The sequence below is a fragment of the Lissotriton vulgaris genome, chromosome 11, assembly GCF_964263255.1.
Source record: "Lissotriton vulgaris chromosome 11, aLisVul1.2, whole genome shotgun sequence".
In the NCBI taxonomy this organism is placed as follows: domain Eukaryota; kingdom Metazoa; phylum Chordata; class Amphibia; order Caudata; family Salamandridae; genus Lissotriton; species Lissotriton vulgaris.
Genome location: NC_141699.1, coordinates 8834149 through 8844379, shown reverse-complemented (window position 1 = coordinate 8844379; position 10231 = coordinate 8834149).

The window sequence follows — 10231 nt, the reverse complement described above, 5'->3', positions numbered from 1 at the left end:
TAAGTTACACATTCACATAGTAAATGCAATCTATTTAAACAAAATGTTCTCATTGCTGTGAAGCACTTTAAATAAATATGTTTCTCGCAGGTAAAAAATGTAATCCGCATTAATTTCCAAATCACAGTTAAAGGGCATATTATATGCATACAAACATATAGAATAACATAACATAAAAAAATAACAAATAGATAAAAATGACCAAAGGCAACGCGTTTCGGTGGCAATGAGTGGTCCAAGCCACCTTCTACAGGCTTTCATAAAACATGTGTCCGGAAATCCTAACATCAGAAATATCCAAACAATGGATTTGGTAAAAGAGGGACTTCAATCACTATCTCCGCCTACATTCAGCCGTTTGTTGGATCACAGCTTAAAAGTTCATACTGAATACCTCACACATACGAAATTTCAACTTTAAAGTAAACCATGGTCACACCAGGATCCTGGTAAGGTGCCCTTTAAAAGTCAGTGTTCAAATTTAGGTTTCATAGGTTAAAGAATGCTGCCCTGAATGTACTCTTTATTTAGCTTTAAATGGAGCAGACAAATGATTCTGTTGTCCACAAGCGACCAGTGTGTCTTTCCTTTGTATACCTTAAACATGGATATCGGGTTATTAAAATCTCCGATATATAGGGCATCCGCATCCACCTCTGCCGCAACACAATAATGCACCTACAGATGTGTCTGGTGTGCAACCAGACCATTACAGAGCCACAGGGGTGCACAAACATGCAGTGAAATTGAGGCGAGGTGGGGAGCTGAGGAAGTGTGAGTTGGTCAGGACTGGCCAGACGAGTTATTCTCATGGCTGCAGAAACGGTAACACTTTTGTTTCCAAGTGGATGAGTCTAGAATGAAGGTTAAGTTGGTTCAAAGCTTCGGTTCATAGACATGGAATCCTTATTTTCTTGTCCTTTCTGGACTTCCTGGACCGCCAGCCCTGTGCAAAGAATGCCGATTTGGAGGATGTATGAAAGGTAATCTAGTTTTGTGAGGTGAGTAGGGGGCTGATCACACAGTAAGGTATACATGATGATGATGATGATAATGACATTTATAAAGCGCTTGGTTACACTTTACTAGTGTGTCCCCGCACTGCGGCACAAAGCACATAAAAACATCATACTTAGGTCACCTCCCGAACGGAGAGCAACCTCAGACGTTACTCATTTGGAAAAAGGAAAGTTTTCAGCTTTTTATGGAAGGTCACCTTCGATGTCTCCATCCGAAGCCCCCACAGGAGTCTATTCCACTGCTGAGCTGCCACAAACCTAAAGGAGCGCCCGCCCATCCTTACGGTCTTGACTCTAGGGACAGTAACCTGTCCCATCCCACTAGATCTTAGCTGGCGGGAGGGGACATACGGACTCAGAAGAATTTATAGATATGCGGGCCCCTTCCTTTGCAAGATTCAGTGGCACACACACAAAGCTTTGAACTGGATTCGCTCCTTAATCGGGAGCCAATGGAGAGCAACAAACGCCTTCCTTGAAGATGCTCTCCTGGGCAGCATCAGAACCAGGCGGTCTGCTGCATTCTGTATATGCTGAAGCCTCTGTACACAGCTGACATTGGCCCCCAGGTAGAGCACATTCCCGTAGTCCAACCTTGAAGTTACTAAGGCATGAACCATACTCTTCCTAGCTCCAGTGGGCAGGATGTCCAAGGTCTTGGGCAAACTACGCAAGATATCAAAACAAGTTCCTGCCACCCGCCTCGTCTGAAGCTCAAACGAGAGCCTGGGGTCCAACCACACCCCTAAGTTCTTAACTTGATCACTATGAGCCAGGGCGGGACCCAGGGACTGAGGCCACCATGCCGATGTCCACACAGATGGTGCCTTACCAACAACCAAAACCTCTGTCTGACTCCTGTTCAGTTTAAGGCAGTTCTCACTCATCCAAACCACCAGTTCTTGCATGCAGGAGTTAAAATTGGATTGCGTTTAACGGAGGCTGGTAGAGGACCCAATGTAGTTGTCGTAGGATGAGGGCGAGGTGGTCAGAGTGCAGCTCCATCAATCAACAGCATTTGTAAAGCGCAACACTGTCACCCGTAGGGGTATCTGGGCTCTGTGTCTCCGTTGAAGAGCCAGGTCTTGAGTCTCGTTCTGGAGTCTGGCAGCGAAGGGGCTATACGGAGCTAGAGGGGAATATTCCAGGTCTTGGCAGCGATGTAGGAGAAGGAGTGGCCACCGCTGCCGTTGTGACGGATGCGGGGGTTGTGTGAGGGTGAGCGAGCAGGAGCGCAGGTGTCTGTCTAGAGGGTTGGTGGAAGTTCAGTCAGTGGTTGATCCATAAAGGACTTTGTGGGCTTGTGTGAGGATTTTGAACTGGCATCTCTTCTGGATGGGGAGCCAGTGGAGTTCTCTCAAGTGGAGGGTGATGTGGGTTTGTTTAAGGTCCAGGATGAGTCTGGCTGCAGCTTTCTATACGGTCTGGAGTCTTCTGAGGACCTATGTGGAAATGCTTGTGTAGAGAATATTGCCGTAATTGAGGCAGCTGGTGTCGAGACCCTGAGTGACGGTCTTCCTGGTGTTGGTTGGGACCCATCTGAAGATCCTGCGGAGCATGCAAAGTGTGTGGAAGCAGGAGGAGGCGACTGCGTTGATCTGTCGTTTCATAGTGAGTTGGCTGTCAAGGATGATGCAGCGGTTGCGTGCATGGTCGGTCCATGTGAGTCCGAGTTCTGCAGGCCACCGGCTCTGGTCCCAGGCAGAGGTGTTCTTCCCGAAGATCAGTACTTCGGTTTTATCAGAGTTGAGTTGGAGGCATCCAGGACAACTGTTTGTGTAGCCAGCTTTGTGTCTAAGAGAAGTGAGAGAACAGCCACTGGGGCAGTCATTGGTGGATAGCTCTTATGGATTAACTGTTTACCACTGTTTCATAGGCCCCTCGATACTGTTTTACATATCAGTGGATGCCAAGCGTTTCTGGTTGGATGTTGACTCTTCAGTGAGTAGTGTGGTCGAGCACTCGAGGTTTAATCTTGTATGTGATAAGGGTTTGGGTCTCAAAAACTGCATGACACAAGTGATAACATAAAAAAAAGAGTTATACCTTTTAAAAGTTTTATTCTCAATAATAGACTGTATAACGGAAACATTCTTATGTTATGGGCATTTATAAAGCTCAGCATTTACCGAAGGTGTCTTGGCGCTAATAGATGGCAAAGTAACGGAGACAGTCTTGAGAAATTACAAGTTAAACATTAAGATTAATACATGACATCTGAATGTCCTAAGCTATCGTCTGTAGCCCGCAGCCCTCCCCAATCAGGTTTACAGTGGGACATATACTGGAGGTGAGTGGTTGAAAAGTTTCGGCACTCGTCATCATCTTGTTGTGTTTGTCCTGTTCTTAACAATAACATGTCCAGACTCCTTTTTGTGATAGTAATAGTCGAAGACAGGGCAGAAGATGCTGAAAACTGATCAAGACATAATAACTTCAGGTTTGTGAGATTCCTGGAAGACGTCAAATTTACTAGCCCAAAGAAATTCCAGAATACTGAAAGGGAAATTGTCAACATAGTTTGCAATGAGCCGGCTCATATATGGTTGGCCTAACACTCCCCTCTGGGTGCTTCCTCGTGCACCATGATAGCCCAAATACGTAATTAAAGAGGCAGATACGCCATCCTCAGACTGGTGCAGAAAGTCGAAAACCTGGAACTGCAGTACACTCGCATCATGATCTTCCCAGATTATTGAAGATGTCCAGAAAATCATTTGACAAAGTTAATAGAAGCCCTGTTCGCTGAATCTCCAATATTTTGCTAATCTTCCCCACCAATCTTAAAGTGATCTATAACTCTCGCTTTCACTTTGAAACTCCGAAAGTAGCCTGGAACTGAGTGACTGAAAGAAAAGATCTCAGACGTGCTGTTGCCCAGAACCGAAATTCCCGTGACCAAATATTTAAACCACCATCGACCAATGTGCAACTCAAACTGAGAAGGCTATCAATATCCCAGTGGGAAATTAGATGAAACTGGGATTGACCACTCCTCTGGGTCTGAAAAATAAAATATTCAAGCAGTAAGGTGGGTTGTGAAGCCAACCTCGAGCCAACCCAGACTGACCTAGTGTTCACAAAAACAGACGATTTTGGTGCAGAAGGCCCACGGACTAGGGTTATGTTGCTAACTGACGGCAGGTTGTGAGCCGCAGTTCTAATGTTTCCATCACAAATAGAGCTCTCACCTGCTCTTTATGAATACAGATGTTATGTTGACTTGGCAGGGTATCCTAAATAGGATAAGGTCCATTTCAAATGCCTTACATAGGTTGTTGCAATGGTTTGTTTAATTGGATTTTACAGGGTGGCAGATGCTTCAAAGAAAAAAGTATGAGGTCTCGGGTTGTTGGGGGTTGGGAAGTTCAGTATAAATCTGTTTTTTTTTTCCATGCTCACACTTCACACACCTTGCACTCATATATGACCACTGGATGCTCCATGTCCACTGAGCAGCCCTTTCTATCCTCTGGGTCGATTATCTGGGGAATTATACTGACTAATCACCTCTATACTAACATCCCACAACCCCCATTACCATCTTTTCAATTATTTCCCTGAAATGTTAATGGCGTCCTGGATCAGATTAAAAGGACAGCTGTTCTTTACGATGCCAAACAAACCTTGCCAGCGATCCTTAAGCTGCAAGATACTCACTTCTTGGGGTCCCAATGTTCCTTCTTGAGGTACTTTGGCTTTGACAGATTTTTTCAAGTAGGGTTTGCGTGGGGATTCAAGAGAGGGGACATTCTTATCCATGGGAGCTTCTCTCTGGTGGCAACAGCCACTACCTCTAACTCACAGGGTAGATTTGTGGGGGTGGAGGGTCTCCTTGAAGGGAAACAATACAACCTTTTAAGTATCAATATGCTACCCCAGTTACCCATTCCTACTCTAGAAATTATTGAAGCAACCATCCTGAATTTCCCACAAGGGGTAACAATTTCAGGGGGTGATTTGAACGCCTCACCTGGCCTATATATGGACTCTTCTGCCTCTCTTCACCCCATGTCAGGCTGCTTGAAAAGAGCTTAGCAACTGACATACTGGATGGAGTCACTAGGTCTGTGTTATGTCTGGAGTGTGTGGGGCGCATGTCACAGAGAATACTCATACTTCACCAATACACAAGTCACTCTCCTGCATCAACTCTCTTCTCGTGCCTGTGATGGATGTTCTCCATGTAACAGCAGCAACTATCCTCCCCAGAGGTATTTCAGATCACTTGCCGCTTACTGTTAATGTCCGGGTGGCTGAAGTGGGCCAAAGACCCATTTGCTGCCTTAATGTGTGGTATCTAAGAGCTGACCAATGTCTGGACTATCTGTCTACTGAACTCCAAGCCAACTTTGACATAAACCCGGGTACAGTGACCTCAATGGGTACATTATGGACAGTGGGCAAAGCCACCATAAGGGGATGGCGAAGAGCTATGTCAAACTTAAAGAGAAAGAAAAGCTGAACCAATGAACCATCTTGAAGCCTAAATCCTGAGCCTAAAATGTCAATGTCTGAAAAGAATGTCAGAAACTCTGTTGTCAACTGATCACGCTAGCAGTTCACTACGTCAGACCTTCTTAGAAGAGGTCCTCCAGTGTTGGAGGGCATCAAGGAGGTGAGTGTATGAACACAGAGATCAAACTGGGAAGCTGCTCTACTGGCTAGCCTCCAGAATAATCCCTGCGATCGTGGATTCAATGGGCCAAAGAAGATGCAGTTCCATAAAGATAGCAACTGTCTTTGCCTAACACTATCAAACACTCTATGCTCGGCAACCACAACCTTTACAAGAGCAAGCCAGCTCCATCCTGCTATATATTCCTCTTCCTTCGATCTCGCTTTCCTTTCAAAGTAATCTAGACTTGCCCCTTACAGTAGAGTAGATAGACGAGGCCCTGCAAGGGATGAATTACAGCAAAATGCCCAGACAAGGAGGCTTCCCCCTGAAGTACTACCATAAATTCAGAAATATTCTCTTCCTTCGGTTGCTCAAAGTCTACACTGAAGCAACCACGAATTATATTTTTCCATCAGAACTCAATATGGCCACCATCATGGCCATCCCCAAGTACGGTCGACATGCAAACCAGTGTGACTCATTTAAGCCTGGATCACTCATCAATTCACAAATTAAAATATTTGCTTAAGTCCTCGCTAAGATTCCAATGAGTTCTGACTACCCTTATCCACCCAGACCAATGCAGCTTTATGCCCAACCATGGCACTTGCCACTGTATAAGGCCCGTCTATGAGGCCCTAGCCCACCTTCAACCCATAGGAGATCCCTGTGCACTTCTTTTAATATACTTCGAGAAGACGTTTAACTCCGTGGACTTGTCCTTTTTGAATAAGGCCCTTAAAAGTTTCTGTTTTTAAAAAAGGGGGAAATGCACACCGGGTTTCGTGTATTGTTAATCTAAGAGTAATTTAGACATGTGTTTGACAATAAATCATTCTTCACCCATATAATTATGGTTGATGTTATTTATTTTTTTGATTTTTAGAATATTATAAGTTTCTGTTTTTTTACCTTTTTTTTAACTTATTGTACTTTTGCTCATATATCTACTTTTTTTGTTTACCAAAAACATTATCATATACAAAACATTCAGAGATTATCACATAAATAGTTGCTTATTTTAAAATAACCACACAATCATTGTAAGAAACTTAATGTAAACGCAGAATTAATTCCTTCAACGCGTTTCGGCTGTCTCCTTCCTCAGGAAATCTGCCTTGTTCTGTACTATAGTTAGTGTGGCTAAAAAATGATAAAAAAATAATGCTTTAGTATCTCTCTTATATACAGATGTATATTACACATGTCTAAATGCTTACTTCATTCTGTTTTAACTTTACACATTGTTTTGTCTTTATCCATTTTAGTTACGCAAACTCCTAAGTTTGCTGTGGGCCATCTAAAGCTAGATGCTGTCATATATACACTTATCTACATACTTATATTTACAAATTCTGTACATTGGTTTGCATCATATCCTATACAATATGTACATTGCATCTCTAATTCACATTTTCTAATTCTTGAGATCTTTCACAGTATAGTATATTGCTTGCAGATGGTAGCTATTGTACTAAACTTTAAAATTCACATGGCTTCCAGGACCAAAGGATAGGACTAGCAAAAAGTTGAACTTTCAGGATTGAGTGAAATGATATCCCATAGAGACTTGGGTTGTGACTTGCTTTAGGTGCATGTTATTACCTTAATAGTGGGAGCAAACGGCTTCTAATAGATATGTTTGTTTACTTCTGTGCGAAGGCCGAGGGTCCAGATCCGTGTGTCTAGACGGAACGGAGATTGTCTTTTAATTTACCATTCTAAGTGATAAGTTGTAATTATTTTTTTGCTTAATAGATTACCTTGTCTGGTGCTTATTTTATGATGGTTATCTCCGTTTTTTTGATTGCAGCACAGCGGGGTTGATTCCTTTGTATTTGCTAAGTTTAGCGGGGGTGGTTAAAAACGCCTACTGTGTAAGACACAAAGATATGGTTTTTAATTTAAGTCTAGCTCGTAGCCTAATACTGTGTGTCTCACGAGCAAGAAATGTGCAATTTACCTTCAAAGCGTCCGAGGACTTCACCATAAATGGTGCCTCATTCTATTTCAAGGATTTGCGTTCCGGCTATAGGTAGTTTTAGACCTATATTGGGAGACAAGGGGACACTAGTAGTATCTATTTCTATCATTGGTGGGATAATAGGCTACTTCCTGATTACGCGTAGCGCTTACCTAGTGTTGGTCTAGGAATTCTTCTGTGCGCTGCCGCGTGGTCTGCTTGAATAATTAACTGTTGGAGTGCTCTGGCTCTGGATGCTGTACGCTCGGTGATCTACTTTAGACAGCATGATGAGGGGAAAAGAGTGTATATTTAGCGGACTGGCATTATAATGTTGATAGATGAAAAAGCTAACATGCGCGCCTCTATCTTAACGGAATAGCATAACGTACCTGATATGCGAGCGTACCACTCTCGATGTGTGCCGCCCTCGTTGTGTCCCGATTGTAGTCTAGCAGCTATCTTTCCGATGGGGCGTTTAAATGACTAGCTTTTTGGCGCCATGGGTCAGTGAGGGGAGCGTAGTCTCGCGAGATTATCGCTAGGTATGGTTTTTACACTTCCTGTTTGGGTATTGAGTGTTTGTAAGTGGCGCTGCCATCTTATCCTAGTTCCTGTGGTCCGAGGGCTGTAAGTTAACTAATTCGATTTATCCTAAAGTGTGATGGTATCACTTTAGTGTTTTAAAGACCTGGAGGCAGACATTATGGGTAAAAAGATAGAGTTTTTATAATAGATACTTTTGGATTCTAATCCCATTCATATTGTTATACGTACGATAAACGATAAACAATATGTTGTACTCTGAGTTCATGCGCTGCCATCTGCATACAATATTGACAAGTATACAGTTTTATACATCGACTGATAGGTAGTTTTATAGATCTAAATATAAAAGAGGCACAGACTATAAACAGTTACTATTGGCTCCCCCTCTCCTTGTCACAACTTATTATTGCCTTTAATACAGTTCATAATCCTTATAGGATAGCTTGATCCCATGGGATTTCAGCATTGAGTCCACTGGTAGCTGTCCCCAAGACATATATCCAATATACTTCCCTCATTTTTCGTATTTTCTCTTGATCATATCCTACCCTTGGATGTATTTTCTCTAGGATGTACCATGTTATATCCTCAGGTGTATGTCCTTCTTCCAAAAAATGGCTAACCATAGGGGCAGTCTCTTTTCTCGTTCTTATGGCTGACCTATGCTCAGTCAATCTGACATTGAATGCTCTTCCTGTTTGTCCTACGTAGCCTTTGCCACAAGGGCAAATGATAAGATAAACTACGTTAGTGCTTCTGCAATTATTGAGATCTTTCGGTTCAATTGTTTGTTTGTTGAAGGTCAAACTAGTACCCTCTATGGCTGTAGCGCAGGATTTGCAAGTAGAGCATTTGTAGTTACCTACTACAGGGCTTAGGTTTGTGAGTGATTGCTGTCTGGATTCACTTTTGGTTGCCATTCTGGATCTTACTATGTGGTCCTTTAAGGTCTTGTTTCTTTTATACGCAAAGATGGGCCTGGGTAGTCTGTCTTGTTTGGGGATATTTACATTTAGTATGTGCCAATTGGCACTTACTGTTTGCCTAATCCTTTCGTTGATGCTGGAATGTTTAGTGACAAATACCAATTGGGGGCTGTTTTTCTCTGTTTTGGGTTGTAACAATACTTGTCTATCATAGAAGCGTGCTCTCTTGAATGAGTCTCTTATTAGCTTTCTGGGATACCCTCTGGACAGGAATTTTTCTTTCATAGATATGGCTCTGGTGTCATAGTCCTGTATTTGTGTGCAGTTGCGCCTTAACCTTAGGAATTCCCCAAATGGCACGCTATTCTTTTGAATTGTTGGATGGAAACTATCATAGTGAAGCAACGTGTTTTTAGAGGTGGGCTTAACAAACAGGTCTACTATTAGTGCCTGATCTTGATGTTTTATCTCCACATCTAGGTAGGTTACTCTTTCTCTACTGGTGTGGCTTGTGAATTTGATATTTTTATCACATAAATTTATCCATTGCAAATATTCTTCCAACGTGTCTTCATTGTCCAGCCAGATGAAGAACACGTCGTCTATATATCTAGCCCAATTACATACAGACTCAAAGAAAGGTGTTACCTCATTAAAAACAAATTGTGCCTCAAAATGGGCCATGTAAATGTTGGCAATTGTGGGGGCGCAAGACGCCCCCATACTGACTCCTTCTTGCTGTTTGAATAGCTTACCATTGAATTCGAACACATTATCATTCAGTACAATGTTTAGGCATTCTAATATAAAGACACTCGGGCACTGTATTTGGTACTTCTGTATGAACCAATGTGTGGCTGTCAATGCTCCAGCTATAGGTATGTTACTGTATAGGGCTACAATGTCCATTGTAACCAGAATGTTAGCCATGTTACAAAATGGTACGTGTTCCACAAGGTTAATGATTTGTTTAGTATCTTTCACATGTCCTGGGATGTTTGCTACATGCGGGCACAAAATGGTATCTATATATTTAGCCAGGGGTTCGGTTACCGAGCCTATTGTTGTCACAATTGGCCTTAGGGGTGGGTCTCGTATGTCTTTATGCACCTTGGGGATGCCATAGATGCTAGCTAGTCTTGGTTTTTCCACA